Source organism: Manis pentadactyla, chromosome 16 (assembly GCF_030020395.1).
Source record: "Manis pentadactyla isolate mManPen7 chromosome 16, mManPen7.hap1, whole genome shotgun sequence".
NCBI classification, from domain to species: domain Eukaryota; kingdom Metazoa; phylum Chordata; class Mammalia; order Pholidota; family Manidae; genus Manis; species Manis pentadactyla.
The window spans coordinates 17901635-17926785 of NC_080034.1; the positions used below are offsets into that span (position 1 = coordinate 17901635).

At 36.0% G+C, this 25151-nt stretch overlaps 1 protein-coding gene across 2 annotated transcripts in view; it reads left to right on the forward strand.

The window, feature by feature from the left end:
* COL21A1 (collagen type XXI alpha 1 chain) overlaps positions 1-25151 on the forward strand; it is a 178048-nt gene that overhangs the window by 30871 nt on the left and 122026 nt on the right. The gene's annotated exons all lie outside the window — the stretch shown is intronic.

Below are 25151 nucleotides of genomic sequence, written 5' to 3' on the forward strand. Positions count from 1 at the left end.
ATAATATCTATTACAGTGCTAAATAGAAGGGATTGTAGGCATCCTTGTATTATTTCTGGCTTTATTAAAAAAAATTCTAACATTTCACTATAAACTATAATGTTCACTAAAAGTTTTTGGTTTTATCATATTAAAAAAACTTGCCTTTTTCTTTTGAAATAATGAATGGGTGTTTCATATTTCAAAATTATGAATGAGTGTTGAAATTATCAAATGTTTCTTCTGCTTCTATTTCAGTATTATGGGTGGGGTGTATATGAGATGATAAAGCCACAGCCTGTAACTGTGACAGTGGATGTAGAATAGAATCTTGAGGGTTTTGTTATTAGTTGTGAGGGAGGATGGACAGAAAACAGCTTTTGGAAGACACTCATGGTTCTCATTTAGGATAGTTGGGTAAATTGTACAGTCATTATTTGAATATTTGAATAGGGAATGAAAAGAGAATAGCAATTTTTTAGGAGTAGATTTTGAGGTCACTTGAAGATTTGTTGAAACTGAGATGTAGGTTGGATATTTTAAAGTTGATGTTCATCAGACCTGTTGGATATAATTATTTAAAACAGACTCTTGAATGAAAGAGTTAAGTATGCTCTGGAGATAAGAATTTGTGATTCAGTGGTATCTAAGTAGTAGTTACAACTCTAGGGGAGGGTGAGGTTTCGCAGTGAAAATTTGCAGCATAATGAAAGTTGAGGCTCTGGCTAAGCCTCAGCAACCTAAACACATACAGGACAGAAGGAGGGACTCTCAGAGAGTCTGGAATAAGTCACACCCAGGAAGAGTGGTGTCAAGGGAGACTTAGTGAGAAAGTTTCAATTTAATAGGTGTCTGTATGAGTCAAATGCTGGGAAGTTAAGAAAGGTGGCCAGAAAAAGTTGTAACTAGTACATCCCTGTGCATGTAGATCATTCAGGACGGCTTCCGTAGAGTGCTGGAGTCAGATCCTGGAGGGCAGTGGGTTGAAGTGTTAGCAGGAGGTGAGCAAATGCAGGAAAGCAATGAAGACCGGCCATGAAGGGAAGAGAAAGGACGAAGCAAGGAAATGAATCAAGGGAAGAATGAGCCTTTGAGAACCAAAATGTAAGTTTCCCAGTTTTGGAATTGTCATATGGATAAAGCGTAGGTGGTTAAACTTCAGTTAAAAATGAGAGTGAATGGTAGAATCTGTTTTTTTCTTATGGCTGAGTAATATTCCATTGTGTATATGTACCACATCTTCTTTATCCATTCATCTACTGATGGACATTTAGGTTGCTTCCATATCTTGGCTATTGTAAATAGTGCAGCAATAAACATAGGGGTGCATCTGTCTTTTCAAATTGGAGTGCTGTATTCTTAGGGTAACTTCCTAGAAGTGGAATTCCTGGGTCAAACGGTATTTCTATTTTGAGCATTTTGAGGAACCTCCATAACATGGATGGAGCTAGAGGGTATTATGCTCAGTGAAATAAGGCAGGCGGAGAAAGACAAGTACCAAATGATTTCACTCATATGTGGAGTATAAGAACAAAGGAAAACTGAAGGAACAAAATAGCAGCAGAATCACAGAACCCAAGAATGGACTAATAGTTACCAAAGGGAAAGGGACTGGGGAGGATGGGTGGGAAGGGAGGGATAAGGGTGGGGAAAAAGAAAGGGGGCATTACGATTAGCATGTATAGTGTGTGGGGGGCATGGGGAGGGCTGTGCAACACAGAGAAGACAAGTAGTGATGTTACAGCATCTTACTACGCTGATGGACAGTGACTGTGAAGGGGTTTGTCGGGGGGACTTGATGAAGAGGGGAGCCTAGTAAACATAATGTTCTTCATGTAATTGTCGATTAATGATACCAAAAAAAAAAAGATACATTGAAGCCCTAACCCCCTCCCCCCCAAAAAAATATTAGAGTGAGTGAGCCCTTGGATACAGTCCAGAGCTGATCAAGGTTGCATGAATGGACCGTTCTCATTCAGAGTTGATTGTTCAGGTATGTTTGCCGTACTTTGGCTCTTCGTTTTTATTGTGTCTAAAAGCATGGGGTCATGCAAAAGAAATTCATAGGAAGCAATTTCAAGGGCTGGAGCTAATCCATTGTTAGAACAGTGAGGTCCTTAAATAAGGGTAAAACCTTTAATAAATGTGAATTGTGGAACAAAAGTATTTTAAAAATCGTTACTATAAAACATAAATATTTTGATGTTTTATTTGTAGCCTAACAAACATATGCTAATGATTAAATGGATCTCTAATTTGGAAAAAATTCATCTAAATGAAACAAAAAAATAGCCTTGACTGTTTGGGATAGGATGTTGAGTCTATTTTGGTTATCATGATTCAGTAAAAGCTATTAAACCCACAGACTCTGCTAGTCTGTAACAGAGGAAGTCCTTGTCCCTGTTCTTGCTCCAACGTTAGAATCAGAGAACAACCGTATTCTAGATTCTGTTTGTTCTGGCACAATTTAGTTCATTGGATTTGTTTCCAATTTAAATGCTGTCTTTGCCAGGTGAAGTTGGTAGTGATTAAAGAAACTTAAAAAGATGTCTTTAATCCAGTGAGATGCTGTCCATGTATTTAGATATTATTTGAAAATTACTTCTTGATAGGATGGGTAAATTTTTTAAGTAGCCAAATTTATTTTTGTAGTTGAAATTGACCAAAATTACCAACTTAAGTTGGGCTGCAACAAACCAGTTCAAGGTTTCCACGGAAACATGATTTCATCCCATCTATGAAACCCATTTTGTTTTTTTCTCCTTTATCATGGAACTTGAATCTCTGCAATGTTTTTCCTGTGATTCCTGCTCCAAGGAAAAGAAAACAGGTTTCCAATTAGATATTCATATTTTTCCCATTAAAGTTTATTTCCAAGAGACATTTTCCTTTACGGAGATAAACAATGGCCATAGCCTAAACTCTTTCCCGTTAAGTTACTATGCATTTTTGTTATTTGTTTTCAAATACTTTGGTCAACCTCCAGTTCACAATTATTCCAAGCTATCTTAAAATTACTTCATACTTCTAATATCCTTAATACGTGGTGTCTAGCTGATTAAAAAATCTTCAATGAAAGAGCCATGACATTCTTCTTCATTTTTGTTTTCTCCTCATGCCTATCCCAAACCCTGATACAGATGGTTTTCAATAAATGTTCATGGAGTCAATGAAGCAGGAAATATTTAAGTGACTTCTGTGGGCTTAGCATCATCAAGGGCTCTATGAGGTACAAAAGATATAGATAAGATACTTTCCTGTTTATAATTAGGGATCTAGGGAGGATGAAGAATGATATGTAAGTATGCCAGAGCTTTCTTTACTTTCTCATTTAATCTTTACATCAGTCCTAGAGGGACTGTGCATTATACTGATTTTTCAGATGAAGAAACTGTGGCTAACAAGGTTTGAGAACTTGTTCAGGCTAGTGATTGGTGGACTAGGGTTTGAATACCAGTTCTGCGTTGACAAGCACACTTACTAATTGGAGCGAGAATTCTTCTACAGATAAAACAGTGAAGTAGTAGAAGTCATTGGTTATAAGGAGTTCAGACAAGGAAAGTTTATGTGGATGAGAGTAATCATGGCTAATATAAATGAAGGAATCTTTTATTTTACTACAAGATGAACTCTATACAGTATACTTAATAAACACTATACTTTGGTATTTTATCTACTGGAATAAAATCTTAGCTCTTAGATGTGTTTCTTAAATGTCTACCATTTGTTTTTTAAAAAAGCAGGCTATGTAATAACACTTGAGTTTTAGAAAAAAAGAATACATACAAGTAGATTGATTTTACTGATTATCATAGAGTCACAGGATCTCAGACTGGCCAACCCTTCCTTCTCCTAGAAAAGGAAACCAAGTCCCAGAGAATGGCCCCAGATGAATTTTTTTTCTTTCTCTCTTGCTTAAATTCATATGATAGCAGAATCAAGGTAATATAGTGTTCCAGCACCAAACGTAAAATTCTTTAAGCCACATAATGCTTTCACTCATTGATTTGTAGCACACATATGTGTACCTATGGATAAAAATAATTTTAGTAATTTTTGAGCATATGTCATTTGTTTTCTCATGCTTCAATAAGCTGCTATAGAAATTTCTTGCTGTGGAAACCATGCACTTCTCATCCTTGTAAAAAATATTCTTAGAGATAATGGCCAACTGTGCATACAAAAATGAATCAGGTCATAGTGATGGTTTGTATCTATCCTTTGGCTATTTTTTTGTGTCTCTTCCTTGGTGATATTTTGCTTCTCTGTCAACGACTCCAAATTTTAGTTTTTCCTTACATCTTCTCTTGGGTTCCATGTGAGTGCCATGTATTTTTATTTCTCATGATTAGTTGTTTTCCTTGAATGGGGAAAATGATCAATTCAGAAACATAATTATAATCATTATGCTGCTTAGATGTTGTCTTTATTGATGTGTTGTTAGTCTTACAAATCTATATTTTCTTCTGTGAACTTAGACGACCTTAGAGTAGGAACAATTATTGTATTTGTAGCAAAATTATGCTATAAAATCAGTTATTAAGTGGTTTGTGTTCACTATAGGAATATTATTATTTTGGGGGGGAGGCTCTGTTCCTGATTAGCAAGTAACATCAAGTAATATATCAGTGGTTATCTCTCAATAGCAGTCATAGAGCCATGATAATTCAAATTAGAAAAATAATGATCTGAAACTTTAAAAATAATTAAAGCACCCAGTACATGTCTGTTATATGAGACCCAAGGTACCATGAATCATTTCCAGGAAACCCTCTCATGTATCATAGCTACTGTTTGAACGTAAGAAATGTTAATGAAATGCTTAAGAAATGCATGTAAATGAATTAATTTGCCCTTTTAGAACTCAGAATGGTTTAGGAGTGAATTATTCAGGTTAGACCAAGTCTCTGAAACTCTCTAGGAGGTCCTGAATTGGCCCCATCCTCTTCTCCAGTGCCCACTTGACAGTTTCACAAATTTTGAAACTCATCAAATGAAGTTAGAAAAATCAGAAAACTACTCATATAATATATGGTTCAAATTGCTGAGTAGAGGCATAAACATTGGGTTTTGATAAAAGTGGTACAGATTTTGATATTTTATTAATTAGGCAACTTTAAATTAGTTTAATTTGAAACTAGAAAATGTGAAAGAGGGCAGCTTAATGAAGAAAAACAGGTAATTTGAATTTTTAGAGAATGGCCCAGTGGAACAGCATTTGTTAAAAAGGAGAAGTAGTGTCACTAATTATTTTGCATTATTATCATTATGCATATCACACATGCATTTAAGGTATATTCACCCCCTCCCCAATTTGGTTATTTATTCTAGAATAGAAACACTGCAAACCAGGTAAGTATTTTATTTTGAATGGAGGAAAGTAATTCAGTATATTGCTTCCTTTGCTGCTATGGCTGGGTGTTGGCATTACTATTGTCTGTGAGTGTAGTGCTGCTATTAAGCCACACGTAGGAACTTGTGACATATTTTTAGTAAACCCTGACCATTAAAAAGATTTTAAGTAAGAAAAATACAAGACAAATTTGGTTTACTATTCATCTTAGAAAACATTTAGGATAGAAAGTTTGTGTTCTGGATACAAATTCTTGGTTGATCATACTTGTGACAAATATTTTTCTTCCATTGTGTGACTGTACTTTTATTATTTTTATTCCTTTGTTTCTTTGAATACTTACAAAGCTGATACAAACAGCACCACCATGCTACTGTCATACCCAGTGAATTTTTTAAAGTGGTGAATATCATCTAACATCCAGTCCACGTTCAGTGTTCTCGATTGTCTCAAAAATACCTCTGTAGAGTTTGTTTAAGTCAGGATCCCTAAAAAGGTCCACAGTTGCATCTAATTGCTATGTCTCTTAAGTCCCCTTACTTCTGTTTTCATGCCATTTATTTATTAGTTCTACAGTTTTTCCCTTTCTATATTTCACTGATTTCATCCTCGTGGTGTCACTTAACACATTCCCAAGTTTCTTATAGCTGAGGTAGATATGAAGACTTGAGTAAATGCAGATTTTACTTTTGGCCAAAGTAATTCACAAATGGGAATGTGCTTCTCCTAGTATGTCATGGTAGGAGGAACATGTGTCTTATTCTACTTTAATGATGCTAAGGTGAATGAGTGGGTTCAGTTGTGTTGAAGCCTAGTGTACGTGTCCTAACTTCCTCTCTAACCTTCCCTCTAATAATATTAGCAGCACTGGTGATCCTTGCCTAGATCCATTGTTTCATTAGGGATTGCAAAATTTGATTTTCTAATTCTGTTATTCTTCTGGCATATGTTGACTTTTGCCTCATCAACAGTTTTATTATCCTGGAATCTCTTCCCATAGGAAAAGTAGGATAAAGGCTTGCCTCCCTTTCTTTATTTGCCCCTAGCAATCTCCAGAGGTGACCCCTGGTGTTTTGTTATATTTATCATTATGAGCTCATAGGTTTAGTAAATTGTTGCACTTAAATCCATTGTAGTCATTTTAATGATCGGATGCATTCGTCTTTAGCCGACAGGAGCCCCTCAGCTTAGCTCTTGGGTCCTTTTGTTCTAGTCCCAGTGGCTTTTGAGACTTCCCTTGTTTTGAGAATGGTAAGATTTCTGCATCTCCTGTCCTCAAGATCTGGAATCTGCTATTTTCCCCAAAGAGCCCTAGTTTCCTTTTAGTGGGAAATGATATTTAGAAATCACAGTTGGGGTGCTAGGGTTGTTTATTGATGATTTTATCCATATCACTTGAACATGCATTGCTCATTTCCACCCATTTCCTTTCACCCTGACACCTCTTTTGTCTATGCTATTTATTTTGGCTGTATTGTCCTGGATGGCTGTTTGACTTTGCATGTGCTTGCATTTTATTTTCTACATAGGCAAGCAAGGCACATCGAGAACCAGCACTGACATCTCATGGGTTGTTATGCAGCATTTATTTTGGTGTATCATGGATGGATTAGAAGGTTAGGTGTCTGGAGAGCAATTTGACTTTGACTTAGACGTTTAAAATTTTATTTGGGAATTGATGTCTTTACACTTATGATGCTTTATCATCAGCATGAGAGCTAAGGAAAAAGAAATAAAAATTAGGCTACTATATGCTAATATAAAAGGAATTCAGGGATAGAAAAAGGGCTAGATAGAAAATTTGTAAGCAAAGCTTAAAATTACCAACAGAATCCCATGGCCTGATTCCAGTGGGTTTGCTGGCACAGGCTACTAAAATGAACTGTGCTACATGTTCCTTGGATAGCTTTTACTGGTCTCGTTTTGAATGATTACACAGACATGTATATTCCTTTGTGGCTTGAAGTTTAGAAGCCGCTATGGCCAGATGGGATTTTAAACCACTTCACCGAACTACGAGATAACCTAGTTACTGCAGTTCACGTTGTCTTGTGTAGCTAGAATGGAGCTTCACCACTTAGTCGTACAAAAGAGTCAGGAAAGCAGTCACCCGCTGTGCAGTGTGAAAGCAAACTCTGCAATATGTCAAATAATAGCTTCTTTGAATCCATTAGCTTCTGTCTAAGATGGGGCTCTACCTGTCTGCCTACCATACTAGATTGTGGTTTGGAGAAACATGGGGACAAATGTCAGTTAGTTACTTAACCGTAAACTATTCTGTACAGTCCAGGTGGCATTGATTGATTCATTACATATTTTGGGGAGCTTGACTTGACCTATGGAATTGCAGAAGTTCTGACCGTAGTTCTGTTGTTTTAATAACTCAAACCAAACTCTACATCATTCTTAATTCTTTCACTGGTTTGCCAGCATTTTGCCCTTCTAAATTCTGTCTCAACTGATACTTCCTTCTACTACTGTAATGTCAGGAATATAGAACACAATAGATGTGTGTGTATATGTGTGTGTGTGTGTGTGTGTGCGTGTGTAAAAGTGTGGGGACCAGAATTTCATTTTCCCCACCTTTTCCTGTTTTATAATTTAGTTCAAAGACAAAGCCTATAAATAAGCATGAGTGTTGGTGTCTCACGAGAGGACTATTTTTATTTTTCAGTTTTATTTGAAGGTTTTATAGCCAAGAACAACAACGAGATTTTAAGATGGCACCTTTCCAGACTGTCTCTCATTTTGTAAGCTTTTATTACATTCCTGGCGATTCCTCATGCTGATCCCCATGCCTTGACCATGGGTCCACTGAAAGAAATACTAATTTTAAGGAGACAAGGAGTTTGCTTTCATTTGGACCTACTGTTCTCAGAAATTTAAGCACAAGTATTTACTTTGATTTTAATAAAATATTAGAGACAATGACAGTGGAATATGATACAACACATAAAAGTAGGGAAATGGAAGAGATATGAAAAGTAAAAGGGTAATAATTGATAAGTTTATCTCCTGTTTTTTCTGAGAATCAGTTCTTAAAATTTTATAGAGCTCTTTGATTTTGAAAGTGGGATGATCTCCTTAATGTAAAAACCTGATCGTGATTCACCCACGCTTAAAACCTCCTTATTGGATTCACTTTGCATTTAGGGAAAATGGTTCTGAATTTAACATACTACATGTGGTCCTTGCTACATTACCTGTGGTCCTGCCATTCTTCCTCTTCCTCGTGTAACAAGCCACACTTACTCCATCCACAGAAGGGTAAGTTTGTCCACAGTTTAGGTGAGTGTCTGCTCCAATGGCATCTTTTCAGAGGCCTTCTCTGATCTCCAAAGCTAAAGGAGCCCTTCCTCTCTCCCTGCCCCAAGTTATCCGTTACTGTTTTCATTTCTTTGGAGCATTTACCACTCTCTGAAATTATCTCATTTATTTAGTCACTGGAACCTAAGCTACATAAAAGTGTATTCCTTATCTAGTTTGGTCACTTCTGAATTCCCAGCATCTAAAAGTATGTCTCATAAGGGGCTCTTGATATATATTTTTTAAGATAGTGGAAAGAGTTCTGGAGTGAGAGAAACTGAGTTTAAGTTTGGGGTCTGTTGCTTATTACAATGCATTTGACAGGCAAGCCGTATTACCTAAGTAAGCCTATTTTCAACACTTCCCAAGATTAAATGAAGTAGTGTTGTCTCAAGCACTGGAAACTACATTTTCATGCTCACAGTAATTCCGTGAGGTCAGATCATCATTATTTCCATAGTTGAGGATTACAGATCACCAGTTTCTGAATTTAGTTTCACCTTTCTTTCTTTTTTCTTTTGAATATTAGAACACTATAAGGAAGGTATAAAATTATATTAGTTAGTGGCAGTGTTAAATCTATAACTTGGTGCATAGCTAGCCTAGGGTGTATTCCACTTTAACAGGTGAGCTCAGTTTAAATTCCTACGTTCTCTTAAATGTAGTTGCCTCTGTTATCCAGTAGGAACTATCTATATAGGATTAAAAAGTTAAGTTTTTCCAAAACAATTTTCCATGTTTGAATGTGGCATATATTCCGATGTTCTTTAAAGGCCCATTCACTAGAAATGAGGCAAGTGTGACTGTGGACTTTATGCTGCATGAGCATCATCTGGGAGCTTCTTAGAAATGAAGAATCTTAGGCTATAAACCAAACCTACTGAATCAGAATCTGCATTTTAACAAGATCATTAGGTGATTTGTATGCATGTTAACGTTTGAGAAGGGGGATGCTAAAGGTCTTCACCACTCTTTGAGCAGCAAATTCTTAGAAATTTTTGCTTGTAGAGATCCTCTTGAGTTATGCTTTCCTATTCGATGTTGCTAATTCTCGACCCAGGAACTAGGAACCGTAGGATCCTTAGGAGGCTTTTTTGCTTTTTGTTTCCTTATTTTTTCATTGCCTTATACCAACATTTATAGAACTTCGATGTACTATGGTATACTAGCCTATGGGGAGCTTTTTTTCTTTTTTAAATGTTTGGTCCCTTGCCCTACAGTCTGAAGCTATTGGGTAGGGCTACAGCTAGGCCAATCCTTGTGTTTAACAAGCTCCTCGGGTAATTGAAGTAAATGCTGAAACTGGATATGCCTCAGTTTATATGCATTATATGTAGGCATATGTACAATGAACAGCTATAAAACAGAGTTATGAAATATAGCTTCAGTGGTTAAATAACATGGCAGTCACATGTATTTAATGCCTTTTCCATTTCACCTATTTAATAGTTGCCAATTTAGAATGTAGTAAAGTTAAGACATTTAACTTCAGCCCAGTAATTCTGAAGGAATTAGATACTACATAGAAATAATGAGGATGTTTTTGGTAGGGGAACAGAACAACTTAATTTTGAGGCTTTGGGGGAGGAAGTTAGTCAACATTTATTAGTACACATTGTTGCCATAAACAGCACATCCTGGTGATGACTCACCAAAAATGCCTCCTTGACAGTTTTTGACCTTTACAGCTCTTTGTCCAGAGGGGCCAGCTTACTTTGCAAAATGGCAGTGATGGTATTGGACTGATTGTTTTTCATTGAGGTGTAATTTACATGCAACTCCTTATATAGTTGTCCAGCCTTCAGTTAAATGGCCCAGACTCAATATCATCACTGAAAATGTAGGATATTTCTAATCCCCCAGCAAGGTTACTTGTGTTACTTCCCAGTTGATTTCTTCCATCAAAGGCAAATATTTCCTGATTTCTAACACCATAGATTAGGTTTGTGTTTTGCGACTTCTTATAACTGGACTCATGCTCTGTGTGTTCTTTTGTGTTTGGCTTCTTTCCTTTAATAGAATGTATTTAAAAGTAATTCATGTTGTTGGGTATAGCAGTAATTTATTATCTTTTTGTTGCTGTCTGTTATCCCATTATGTGACTATACCACACAGCTTGTTTATAACAAAATGGTCTGTTGATAGAATTTGGATTTTTAGTTTGGGGTAATCTAGTTTGGAACAAAACTGCTATCAGTATCATTAAACTCTATTTGTGTGTATATTTTCATTTCTTTTAGGTAAATACCTAAATAAAGAATTGCTGTTTAACTTTATAAGAAACTGAGTCTAACAGTTATCTAAAGTGGTTACATCATTTTTTGCTCCCAGCATTAAGGTATGAGTTCTATATTTCTCTACATAGCCTCATAAACATTTGATATTGTCAGTTGTTTATGATTAGCCATTTTAGTGTATGAAAAGACATTTTATTGTGGCTTTAACATATGTTTCTCTGACTAATGACGATACAATTTAATATGCTTATTTGCCATTTCTGTATCTTCTTATTTAATGTGTTAAAGACTTTCACCCATTTAAAAAAATTGGATTGTTTTCCTTTTTATTGTTGATTTCTAGGAGTTTTTTTTAGCCAAGAAATGATTTAAAAAAGTATTTTCTTTATTGTGGTATAATTGACATATAATATCCTATCAGTTTCAGGTGTACATTATAGTGATTCAATATTTTTATAAATTATGAAATGATCCCCTGGTAAGACTAGTTACTATGCAAAGCTATTACAATATTATTAACCATATTCCCTATGCTGCCATTTCATCCCATGACTTACTTATCTTATAATTGGAAGTTTGTGCCTCTTCATTCCCTCCACCTATTTCTCCAGCACCCAACTCCTCCCCTCTATGGTAACCAACAGTTTGTTTCCTTATCTACGTGTCTGTTTCTATTGTATTTTGTTTGTTTGTTTTGTCTTTTGGATTCCCACATATAGGTGAAACATACAGTATTTGTCTTTCTCTGACCTCACTTAGGATATTCTCTAGGTCCATCCGTGTTGTTGCAAATGGCAAGATTTCATTCTTTTTTTTATGACTGAGTAATATTGTAGGAGTTTATATATACATTCTGGATATGAGTCATTTCTTACAGTATTTTTTTTCTGAATATTGGCTTGTACTCTTAACAGTGTCTTTTGAGGAAAAGAAATGTTTAATTTTGGTGAAAGATAATGTGTCCATTTAAAAAATTGCTAGTGGTTTTTGTGTTGTAAGAAAATTTGCCTACCCTTAAGTTGTGAAAATAGTCTCTTATGTTTTCTTCAGGAAGTCTTATAGGTTTAGCTTTTATATTTAGATCTATGCTTCATCTAATTTTGTATGTGGGATGAGATGGGGTCAAGGTTCATTTTATTCTGTTTATTCAGTGAATCCAGCATCACTTATTGAAGACTTTCCTGTCCTATTCAGTTCAATCATTTTTATTGGAAATCAAATGACCAAGTAATAGACCATGGTCTATTTCTGAACTCTATTGTGTTCCATTCTATATGTTTATCCCTACACCAATAGCACACTTTCTTGGTTCCTATAGCTTAATAAAGGTAAAAATCAGATAGTGTAAATTCTCCAATTTAGTTCTTCTTAAGGTTGTTCTTTATTCAAGGTTTTTCATCATTTAGGACTGTTTCTCTGACTCAAAATCACTTGCATTTTTATAAATTTTAGAATAAGTTTGTTAATTTCTTTAAAAAATCTGGGATTTGGATTGGCATTGAATCTCTAGGTCAATTTGAGAAGGATGGCCATGTAACCAGTACTGAGTCTTTTAATCCATTAATATAGATCTTTCCATTTTTTTGCTTCCTTTAATTTCAACAGTGTTTTAGTATACAGGTCTTTCACATTTTTCATTAGCTTTGTATCTAGGTTTGTGATGCTTTTGATACTATTGAATGTTACATTCCACACACTTACCACGCCCAGTTTTGTTGCTAGTGTATAGGTGCACTTTTTAAAAACACTTTAACCTAGTGCCTTGAGGCCTTGGTAAATTTACTTATTAGTCCTGGCATTTTGATGGATTTTCAAAGTTTCAAATGTAGGTTATCATGTTGTCTGCAAGTAACTGAAGTTTTATTTGTCATCTTTATATCTTTTATTTATTAATTAAAAAAATTTAATTTTGTTTAAGTGAAGCTTAGTTGACCTACATATTATATTAATTTCAAGTGTACAAGACAGTATTTCAACATTTATATATATGTTATAAAATGCTCACCACTGTTACCTTTTCTCATCATACAAAGTTATTACAATATTTACTATGTTGCCTATACTCTACTTATAATTTTCATGACTTATTTATTTTATAACTGTATGTTTGTACCTCTCAATCCCCTTCACCTATTTTGTTTATCTCCCATCCCCTTCCCCTTGGGAACCACCAATTCTCTGTATTTATAAGTTTGTTTCTGTTTTGTTTGTTCAGTTGTTTTATAAATGAAATCATATAGTATTTGTCTTTCTCTGACTTATTTCACTTAGCATAATACCTTATGTTGTTGCAAATGACAAGAATTCATTATTTTCTATTGCAGAGTAATATTTCATTGAATATATGTTCCACATCTTCTTTATGCATTCATTTATTGATGGACACTTAGATTGCTTCCATATCTTGGCTGTTGTAAATAATGCTTCAGTGAATGTAGGGGTGCATATATCTTTTTGAGACAGTGTTTTCTTTAGGTGAATACCCAGAAGTGGAATTGCTAGGTCATATGGTATTTCTATTTTTTAATTTTTTGAGGAACCTCCATACTGTTTTCTACAGTGCCTCACCAATTTATATTCCTGTCAGTAGCAGAAGAGGGTTCCTTTTCCTCCACATCCTTGCCAACACTTGTTATTTCTTGTCTTCTTGATACTAGCCATTCTGCTAGATGTGAGGTAATATCTCATTGGGGTTTTGATTTGCATTTTTCTGATGATTAGTGATGCCAAGCCTCTTTTCATGTATCTGTTGGCCATCTGTATATCTTTTTTGGAAAAATGTTTAGGCCCTCTGCCCACTTTTAAACTGGATTGTTTTTTTTGCTGTTGAGTTGTATGAGTTCTTTTTATACTTGGGATATTAACTCCTTATTGGACATTTCATTTGTAAATATCTTCTATTCAGTAGGTTGCCTTTTCATTTTCTGGATGGTTTCCTTCACTGTGCAAAATTTTTTTAGTTTGCTATAGTTCCAAATGTTTATTTTTGCTTTTGTTGCCCTTGCTTAAGGAGACAGATCCAAAAAAGTACTCCTAAGACTGATGTCTGAGTGTTTACTGACTGTGTTTTCTTTTAGGAGAGTTTTATGCTTTCAGGTCTTCCAGTTAGGTCTTTCATCCATTTTGAGTTTTTTTTCTTTCTATGGTATGAAAAAGCAGTTCAGTTTCAGTCTTTTCCATGGCCTGTTTTCCTAACACCATTTATTGAAGAGATTGTCTTTTGTTGCCTCCTTTGTCATGGATTAATTGACAAAATAAGCTTGGGTTTGTTTTGGGGCTTTCTATTGTTTCATTGATCTGTGTATCTATTCTTGCCAGTACCATACTGTTTTGATTACTATAGCTTTGTGGTATAGTTCAAAATCTGGGATTGTGATACCTCCACATTTGTTTGTCTTTCTCAAGATTTCTTTGGCTATTTGGGGTCTTTTGTGGTTCCATACAAATTTTAGGATTATTTGTTCTAGTTCTGTCAAAAATGTTATTGGTAGTTTGGTATGAATTGCACTGAATTTGTAGATTGCTTTGGGTAGTATGGCCATTCTAAGAATATTAATTCTTCCAATCCACAATTGTGGTATATCTTTCCATTTGTTTGTGTCTTAGTTTCTTTCATGAATATCTTATAGTTTTCAAAGTACAGATATATCTTTTATTTTTCATTTTGAATATGGCTTTGGCTAGCTAGGACTCCCTGTGTATTTTTGAATAGACGTGATGTGAGTATATCCTCAACTTCTTACTGATTTTGGGGAGTAAGTGTTCAGTCTTCCACCATTCATTGAATGTTAGCTGTAGATTTTTCATAGATGGTATTCATCACGTTGAAGTTCCCTTCAATTCTTTAAAAAATTTTGTTAAATACATTGCTACATAAAGTGAGATGTTCTTCTGACTTTTCTTTTTTAGTCTGTTAGTATGGCAAATTATATTGGTTGAGTTTTGAATGTTAAATAAGCCTTGCATCTCTGAGATAAATGTCACTTGGTCATGATCTTTTTTTCTATATTGCTAGATTTGATTTGTTAATATTTCATTGTGGATTTTACATCCTTGTTCATGAAGAGGGATAGACTGGCTAGTTCATGAAGAATAAATTATAGTTTTCTTATAATATCTTTGGTTTTCTATTATGGTTATATTGGTGTCACACTAAAGGTTGGGGAGATTTCACTCTTCCATTTTCATTTAATTTCATTTGTTAAAGAGTTTGATTACTATCATTTTTTCCCCCTTACATTTTTGGTAAAAATTAGTGATGAAAGGATCTGGACCTAGAATTTTCTTTGTGGGAAATTTTTTGGTTAAAAATTCAATTATCTTAATTTCAATTTAGACTAGTTTCAGTAAGTAGTGTGTGTATTCTAGGACTTTGTCCATTTCATCTGTCTTCTTGTTATACTTTTAATGTTTGTAGGACCTTAATGGCATTCTCTATTTCAGTATTGACAGGTAGTTCATGTTTTCTGTCTTATTTCTTGATTATTCTTGCTAGGATTTGTAAATATATTCATTCGTTCAAATAATTATTGTTTTAGTTTTCAATTTTCTATTTCATTGATTATTTTGTTTTTACTTAATGGATTTAGTTTGTTGTACTTTCTCTAGCTTTTTAACATGGAAGCTTAGGCATTATTTTTCATTTTTCCTCTTTTCTAATGTGATTTTTAAGCTAAGCTTTTTAAGGAGTACTTTAGTTGACTCAAAATTTTGACTTTTTAAAAAAATTATGGAGCTGTTTTAAATATTTTTTAATTTTGCCTCTGATTTCTTTTTTTTAAACTCATAGATTATTTAAAATTATGTTACTTAATTTACAAGTATTTTGGGATTTTCTTTCTATTTGAATTTAACACGATTTAGGTCAAAGAACAGAAATTAATCTGTGTAATTACATTTCTTTGGAATTTGGGGCTTGGATTTTTCTCCAGCATGTGGTTTATTTTCGTGACTATTCATATGCATTACAAAAGAATGTTTATTTTGCTATTGTTAGGTTGAGTGTTGTACAAATGTCAACTAGGTGAAGCTGGTTGGTAGTGCTTTTAAAACCTTCTGTACCATTAGTAATTTTTGTCTAATTCAGTAACTATTGAAAACCAGATGTTAAAATCTCACTTTATGACTTGAATTTGTCTGTTTCTTTGTTTAGTTTTTTTTCATGTTTTGGTTCATGTATTCTGAAAAGCTTTATTATTAGATATCTACACATTTGGGATTTTTATATCTTTCTGATCTGTTAATCTTTTTATTACTATGAAATTTACATCTAAAGTTCTTATTCTTGTCCCTCTGTATGTAATATTTCTCTTTTCTGTGGCTAGTTTTAAGAATTTTATCTTTTATTTGATTTTCAACTGATTGAGTATGATATACTTAGTGTGACTTACTTTGTGTCTTGGGGTTTGTTCAACTTGTTTGATCTAATTGTTGGTAGCTTCTGTCAATTTAGAAGATTCTTGGCTATTGTATTTTAAAATATTTCTTAATTCACTTTCTTGTTTCCATCTGAAAAGCAAGTTACTTGTATGCTAAATCACGATCACTTGATACTGTCCCAGAGATTTAAGATGGTCTGTTCCTTTTGTCATGCTGTCCTTCTCACTTTGGGTTTCATTTTGGATAATTTCTACTGACTAATCTTTAAGTATACTGCTCTTTTGCTCTCATGTATGCAGGTAGGCCCATTGCATAAATTCTTCTTTGGTATATTTTTCATTGCAAGAATTTTAGTTTATATCTTTTTATAGTTTCCGTCTATTTCCTGATCTTTCATAGTTTTTTTTTTTTTTTGAGAGGGCATCTCTCATATTTATTGATCAAATGGTTGTTAACAACAGTAAAATTCTGTATAGGGGACTCAATGCACAATCATTAATCAACCCCAACCCTAATTCTCAACAGTCTCCAATCTTCTGAAGCAGAAGGAACAAGTTCTTACATGGTGAACAAGGTCTTACATAGTGAATAAGTTCTGACATGGTGAACAGTGCAAGGGCAGTCATATCACAGAAACTTTCAGTGTTGATCAGCATCATGAACTATAAACAATCAACTCATGATTATTCGTTTGATTTTTATACTTGGTTTATATGTGAATCCCACATTTCTCCCTTATTATTATTATTATTATTATTTTTTAATAAAATGCTGAAGTGGTAGGTAGATGCAAGATAAAGGTAGAAAACATAATTTAGTGCTGTAAGAGGGCAAATGTAGATGATCAGGTCTGTGCCTATAGACTAAGTATTAATCCAAGCTAGACAAGGGCAACAAAACATCCATGGATGCAGAAGATTTCTCTCAAAACAGGGGGAGTGAGGTTCTAAGCCTCACCTCTGTTGATCCCCAATTTCTCAACTGATGGCTCCCCTGTGACTGTGCCTGTCTTAGGTTGTTCCTCCCTCGAGGAATCTTACCCGTCTCTGGCTAACCAGTCATCTTCCGGGGCCATACAGGGAAATGTGAAGTTGGTAAGTGAGAGAGAAGCAATATTGTTTGAAAAGGTTAGTTTTTTACTTCTTTGGAGATTTATGCCCTGTGGCTTCTATGCCCAGCATTTGTCTTGAGGTATCTTTACCACTTGGAAGAATTATGACACTTGGTAATTTTTGATGTGAGGCACGGATTCTACTAAAGGGTTGTAATTAGGAAGGAATAAGAAAAGCTATAGAAGTAGGAGATGGAAGAAAACATGGGAAGATTGATTATTTCTTTGACATATCTTCTTGTAGAGTAACTTCAGCATGTATAGGTTTTAACAAACTACTAATTAAATTGCGTACACACATTAACATAATAGGAATACAGCTACGTAACAAAAGCAGACCTACAATTACCAGCCATATCTAGTGAAACCAAGAAAACCAGTTAGGCACCCTAGGCATTTATGAAAACTTATCAATGATATGATGGATATTGTCTAACTGAATTTGAATAGTTTGAGAAAAATCAGACAAATTAAAATACCACATTCCTGGGAACTGTTCATCTCCCATATGTTCTTTTAACAGTAGATAGTCTATAGTCACACGATTTTGGAGCACTGCAACTTGTGCTTCTCCTAATTCTTGGTTGAGTTCCGACACTATAGGTCCAGTCAAATTTGTTGTTTTACTGTATGCACAGGCCAGCTTAGATATCTCCTTCTTCATTCCAATGGCAAGTCCAGGAACGGGTGGGATGAATGCAGCTACCACTGCAACAGCGCCAGGATCTTTGTTGAAGTTTTTTGATGATCATCTTCTGGAATGACTCTTCCAGAGGATGTTAATGTTGGAAGTCCTTCTTCATATCGTATCTTAATTCGTTTTCTGGGTAGCCAAATTAGGCTTTGATCCTCCGTATAAACACAAACAAACCCCTTGCCCACACTTTGATATGGCCTTTATACAATTGTGAAGAACCTATTGGAGACCACCACACAGGAACTGCTTTTTTTTTTTTTAGAGAAAGGAATATTATCAGAAAAATGTACTTCCATAGCTGATCATCTGACAACCTTTAAAAGATCAAAATTAAGGATATGTAAAGCATGCATTAATTGGTATTTGCAGTTAGTTTTATCCTATCAGGGAGAAATCCCCCTTTTATTTCTCTTTTTTTTGGTTATCATTAATCTACAATTACATGAAGAATATTATGTTTACTAGGCTCTCCCCTACACCAAGTCCCCCCCACAAACCCCATTATAGTCACTGTCCATCAGCATAGCAAAATGTAGAATCACTACTTGTCTTCTCTGTGTTGCACAGCCCTCCCCTTCCTCCCACCCCCCCACATTATGCATGCTAATCATAATACCCCCTTTCTTCTTCCCCACCCTTATCCCTCCCTACCCACCCATCCTCCCCAGTCCCTTTCCCTTTGGTAACTTTAGTCCATTCTTGGGTTCTGTGATTCTGCTGCTGTTTTTGTTCCTTCAGTTTTACCTTTGTTCTTATACTCCACAGATGAGTGAAATCATTTGGTATTTGTCTTTCTCTGCTTGGCTTGTTTCACTGAGCATAATACCCTGTAGCTCCATCCATGTTGTTGCAAATGGTAGGATCTGTTTTCTTCTTATGGCTGAATAATATTCCATTGTGTATATGTACCACATCTTCTTTATCCATTCATCTACTGATGGACACTTAGGTTGCTCCAATTTCTTGGCTATTGTAAATAGTGCTGTGATAAACATAGGGGTGCATCTGTCTTTTTCAAACTGGAGTGCTGCATTCTTAGGGTAAATTCCTAGGAGTGGAATTCCTGTGTCAAATGGTAAGTCTGTTTTGAGCATTTTGAGGAACCTTCATACTGCTTTCCACAATGGTTGAACTAACTTACATTCCCACCAGCAGTGTAGGAGGGTTCCCCTTTCTCCACAACCTCACCAACATTTATTGTTGTTTGTCTTTTGTATGGTAGCCATCCTTACTGGTGTGAGGTGATATCTCATTGTGGTTTTAATTTGCATTTCTCTAATAACTAGCGATGTGGAGCATCTTTTCATGTGTCTGTTGGCCATCTGAATTTCTTTTTTGGAGAACTGTCTGTTCAGTTCCTTTTGCCCATTTTTTAATTGGATTATTTGTTTATTGTTTGTTGAGGTGTGTGAGCTCTTTGTATATTTTGGATGTCAAGCCTTTATCGGATCTGTCATTTACAAATATATTCTCCCATAGTGTAGGGTACCTTTTTGTTCTATTGATGGTGTCTTTTGCTGTACAGAAGCTTTTCAGCTTAATATAGTCCCACTTGTTCATTTTTGCTTTTGTTTTCCTTGCCCGGGGAGATATGTTCAAGAAGAGGTCACTCATGTTTATGTCTAAGAGATTTTTGCCTATGTTTTTTTCTAAGAGTTTTATGGTTTCATGACTTACATTCAGGTCTTTGATCCATTTCAAATTTACTTTTGTGTATGGGGTTAGACAATGGTCCAATTTCATTCTCTTACATGTAGCTGTCCAGTTTTGCCAGCACCATCTCTTGAAGAGACTGTCATTTCCCCATTGTATGTCCATGGCTCTTTTATCAAATATTTGTTGAACATATATGTTTGGGTTAGTGTCTGGAGTCTCTAATCTGTTCCACTGGTCTGTGGCTCTGTTCTGGTGCCAGTACCAAATTGTCTTGATTACTATGGCTTTGTAGTAGAGCTTGAAGTTGGGGAGTGAGATTCCCCCCAACTTTATTCTTCTTTCTCAGGATTGCTTTGGCTATTTGGGGTCTTTGGTGTTTCCATTTGAATTTTTGAACTATTTGTTCCAGTTCCTTGAAGAATGTTACTGGTAATTTGATAGGGATTGCATCAAATCTGTATATTGCTTTGGGCAGGATGGCCATTTTGACGATATTAATTCTTCCTAGCCAAGAGCATGGGATGAGTTTCCATTTGTTAGTGTCCCCTTTAATTTCTCTTAAGAGTGACTTGTAGTTTTCAGGTTATAGGTCTTTCACTTCTTTGGTTAGGTTTATTCCTAGGCACTTTATTCTTTTTGATGCAATTGTGATTGGAGTTGTTTTCCTGATTTCTCTTTCTATTGGTTCATTGTTAGTGTATAGGAAAGCCACAGATTTCTGTGTGTTAATTTTGTATCCTGCAACTTTGCTGTATTCCGATTTCAGTTCTAGTAGTTTTGGAGTGGAGTCTTTAGGGTTTTTTATGTACAATGTCATGTCATCTGCAAACAGTGACAGTTTGACTTCTTCTTTATCAATCTGGATTCCTTGTATTTCTTTGTTTTGTCTAATTGCTGTGGCTATTACCTCCAGTACTATGTTGAATAACAGTGGGGAGAGTGGGCATCCCTGTCTTGTTCCCGATCTCAGAGGAAAAGCTTTCAGCTTCTCGCTGTTCAGTATGATGTTGGCTGTGGGTTTACTTTTATATATTGCCTTTATTATTTTGAGGTACTTGCCCTCTATACCCATTTTGCTGAGAGTTTTTATCATGAATGGCTTTTTAATTTTGTCAAATGCTTATTCAGCATCTATGGATATGATCATGTCGTTTTTGTACATCTTTTTGTTGATGTGGTGGATGACGTTGATGGATTTTCGAATGTTTACCATCATTGCATTCCTGGGATGAATCCCACTTGGTCATGGTATATGATCCTTTTGAATTCAGTTTGCTAATATTTTATTCACTATTTTTGCATCTTCGTTCGTCAGGGATATTGGTCTGTAGTTTTCTTTTCTGGTGGGGTCTTTGCCTGGTTTTGGTATTAGGGTGATGTTGGCTTCATAGAATAAGTTTGGGAGTATTCCCTCCTCTTCTATTTTTTGGAACACTTTAAGGAGAATGGGTATTATGTCTTCTCTGTATTTCTGATAAAATTCCAAGGTAAATCTGTCTGGCCTGGGTGTTTTGTTCTTGAGTAGTTTTTTGATTACCTTTTCAATTTCTTTGCTTGTAATTGGTTTGTTCATCTTTTGTGTTTCTTCCTTGGTCAGTCTTGGACGGCTGTATTTTTCTAGGAAGTTGTTCATTTCTTCTAGGTTTTCCAGCTTGTTAACATATAGGTTTTCATAGTAGTCTTTAATAATTCTTTGTATTTCTGTGGAGTCTGTCATGATTTTTCCATTCTCGTTTCTATTCTGTTGATGTGTGTTGATTCTCTTTTTCTCTTAATAAGTTTGGCTAGAGGCTTATCTATTTTGTTTATTTTCTCAAAGAACCAGCTCTTGGTTTCATTGATTGTTTCTATTGTTTTATTCTTCTCAGTTTTGTTTATTTCTTGTCTGATCTTTAGTATGTCCCTTCTTCTGCTCACTTTAGGCCTCATTTGTCCTTCTTTTTCCAGTTTCGATAACTGTGATGTTAGACTATTCATTTGGGATTGTTCTTCGTACTTCAAGTGTGCCTGGATCGCTATATACTTTCCTCTTAAGAGTGCTTTCGCTGTGTCCCACAGAAGTTGGGGCTTTGTGTTGTTGTCATTTGTTTCCATATATTCCTTGATCTCTATTTTAATTTGTTCACTGATCCATTGATTATTTAGGGGCATGTTGTTAAGCCTCCATGTGTTTGTGAGCCTTTTTGTTTTCTTTGTAGAATTTATTTCTAGTTTTATACCTTTGTGGTCTGAAAAGTTGGTTGGTAGAATTTCAATCTTTTGGAATTTACTGAGGCTCTTTTTGTGAGCTAGTATGTGGTCTGTTCTGGAGAATGTTCCATGTGCACTTGAGAAGAATGTATATTCTGTTGCTTTTGGATGTAGAGTTCTATAGATGTCTATTAGGTCCATCTGTTCTAGTGTGTTGTTCAGTGCCTCCGTGTCCTTACTTATTTTCTGTCTGGTTGATCTATCCTTTGGGATGAGTGGCGTGTTGAAGTCTCCTAAAATGAATGCTTTGCAGTCTATTTCCCCCTTTAGTTCTGTTAGTATTTGTTTCACATATGCTGGTGCTCCTGTGTTGGGTGCATATATATATATAGAATGGTTATATCCTCTTGTTGGACTGAGCCCTTTATCATTATGTAATGTCCTTCTTTATCTCTTGTTACTTTCTTTGTTTTGAAGTCTATTTTGTCTGATACTAGTACTGCAACCCCTGCTTTCTTCTCCCTATTGTTTGCATTAAATATCTTTTTCCATCCCTTGACTTTTAGTCTTTGCATGTCTTTGGGTTTGAGGTGAGTTTCTTGTAAGCAGCATATAGATTGTCTTGCTTTTTTATCCATTCTATTACTCTGTGTCTTTTGATTGGTGCATTCAGTCCATTTACATTTAGGGTGACTATTGAAAGATATGTACTTATTGCCATTGCAGGCTTTAGATTCGTGGTTACCGAAGGTTTAAGGTTATCTTCTTTAATATCTTACTGCCTAACTTAGCTCGCTATTGAGCTGTTATATACACTGTCTTGAGATTCTTTTCTTCTCTCCCTTCTTAATCCTCCTCCTCTATTCTTTATATGTTGGTTGTTTTATTTTGTGCTCTTTCATGTTTCCTTTAACTACTATTAGTGGGTAGTTGATTTTATTATTGCTTTTAGTTAGTATTTGGTTGATCTGCTTTCTTTGCTGTGATTTTATTTTCTCTGGTGATATCTGTTTAGTCTTAGGAGTGCTCCTGTCTAGAATAGTCCCTCTAGAATACCCTGTAGAGATGGTTTGTGGGAGGCAAATTCCCTCAACTTTTGCTTGTCTGGGATTTGTTTAACCCCTCCTTCATATTTAAATGATAATCATGCTGGATACAGTATCCTTGGTTCAAGGCCCTTCTATTTCATTGCATTAAATATATCATGCCATTCTCTTCTGGCCTGTAAGGTTTCTGTTGAGAAGTCTGATGATAGCCTGATGGGTTTTCCTTTATAGGTGACCTTTTTCTCTCTAGCTGCCTTTAAAACTCTTTCCTTGTCCTTGATCTTTGCCATTTTAATTATTATGTGTCTTAGTGTTGTCCTCCTTGGGTTCTTTCTGTTGGGAGTTCTGTGTATTTCCGTGGTCTGTTCGATTATTTCCTTCCCAGTTTCGGGAAATGTTCAGCAATTATTTCTTCAAAGACATTTTGTAACCCTTTTTCTCCCTCTTCTTCTTCTGGTACCCCTATAATATGGATATTGTTCATTTTGGATTGGTCACACAGTTCTCTTAATATTGTTTCAATCCTGTAGATCCTTTTATCTCTCTGTGTGTCAGCTTCTATGCGTTCCTGTTCTCTGGTTTCTGTTCCATCAATTGCCTCTTGCATCTCATCCATTCTGCTTATAAATCCTTCCAGAGTTTGTTTCACTTCTGTAATCTCCTTCCGGACTTCTGTAATCTCCCTCCAGACTTCATCCCTTAGCTCTTGTATATTTCTCTGCATCTCGATCAGCATGTTTATGATTTTTATTTTGAATTATTTTTCAGGAAGACTGGTTCGGTCTGTGTCCTTCTCAGGTGTTGTCTCTGTTATCTTTGTCTGCCTCAAATTTTGCCTTTTCATGGCAATAGAGATAGTTTGCAGAGGTGGCACGAGTGATAGCTGGAAGAACTTCTCTTCTTGTTGGTTTGTTGTCTTCATCTCCTGGGAGAACAGCGACCTCTAGTGGCTTGTGCTGGGCAACTGCGTGCAGACAGGGCTTCTGATTCTTGCCCGGCTTCTATGGAGTTTATCTCTGCTGTTGCTGTGGGCGTGGCCTGCCTTGGGCGGCTGCTCCGATATGATGGAGCTGCAGTTGGAGTCGGAACTGCCGGGAGGCTGTTTATCTCCGTGAGGGGCCTCTGATCTGCCCTGCTGTCCAGGGCTTTAGGGTGCCCGGAGTTCTCTGCTGCTGGACTAAGTGTCCCAGGATGCTTCCATCCTGCTGTGGTGTCCCTGTCCCTTTAAGACTTCCAAAAAGCACTCACTTTTCTTTGTCCCCAGGGCGCTGGCTGTGGGGACCTGCTCACAGGTCTTACTGTCCTGTTTCCCTAGTATCCAGGACCCCATGCATGCACTGTGTCTGCGCTCTGGTGTGGATGGCTAGGGCTGGCTATTTAGCAGTCCTGGACTCCCTCTCCCTCCCTGCTCTGACTCCTCTCCTCCCTCCCGGAGCTGGGGTCTGGGGCGCTTGGGTCCAGCTGGGCCAGGGCTTGTATCCTACCCTCTTCGTGAGGTGCTGGGTTCTCGCAGGTGTGGTTGTGGTCTGGATGTTGTCCTGTGTCTTCTGGTCTCTCTTTTAGGAAGAGTTATCTTTGTTGTATTTTCAAAAATATATATGGTTTTGGGAGGAGATTTCTGCTGCTCTACTCATGCCACCATCTTGGCTCCCCCTCTGATCTTTCATAGTTTTATAGTTTTCTAACTTACTCATTAGATCCTTTAACATATTCATCATGGCCTTTTTACAAACCCCATTAGATATTTGTGATATTTAGGTCATCCCTCGATCTGCTTAAAGTGGGTGCTTTTTCCCCTGGTCAGAAATTAAATTTACTTACTTCTCATATCTTGGGAATTCCATGGGATATTCCTTTCAGCTTGTCAGTATGAACCAGCCTTTTACATTTCTGACTTCTATTTTTTCTCTCTTGTTCATCCTTTGGTTTCTACTTTTTGAGATCTCTCTCTCTGTTATAGTGAAGGACTGGAGTGCCTTGGAGGGGGACATCTTGCAGTTCTGTTGCTTCTTCCCCAGACTTTAGGAAGCCAGGGACTTGTATTTGAAGAATTCCTGGGTACCTGAACAGAGGGAGAAGTATCTCTTTAGGCAGTTTTGTACTACTCTCAACTTCCTCTGTATTGTATATCTCCTCCATGCATTCAGTTAAGGCTCATGGGAAAGAACTGCTGGTTGGGGGTATACTTGCTCTGTGG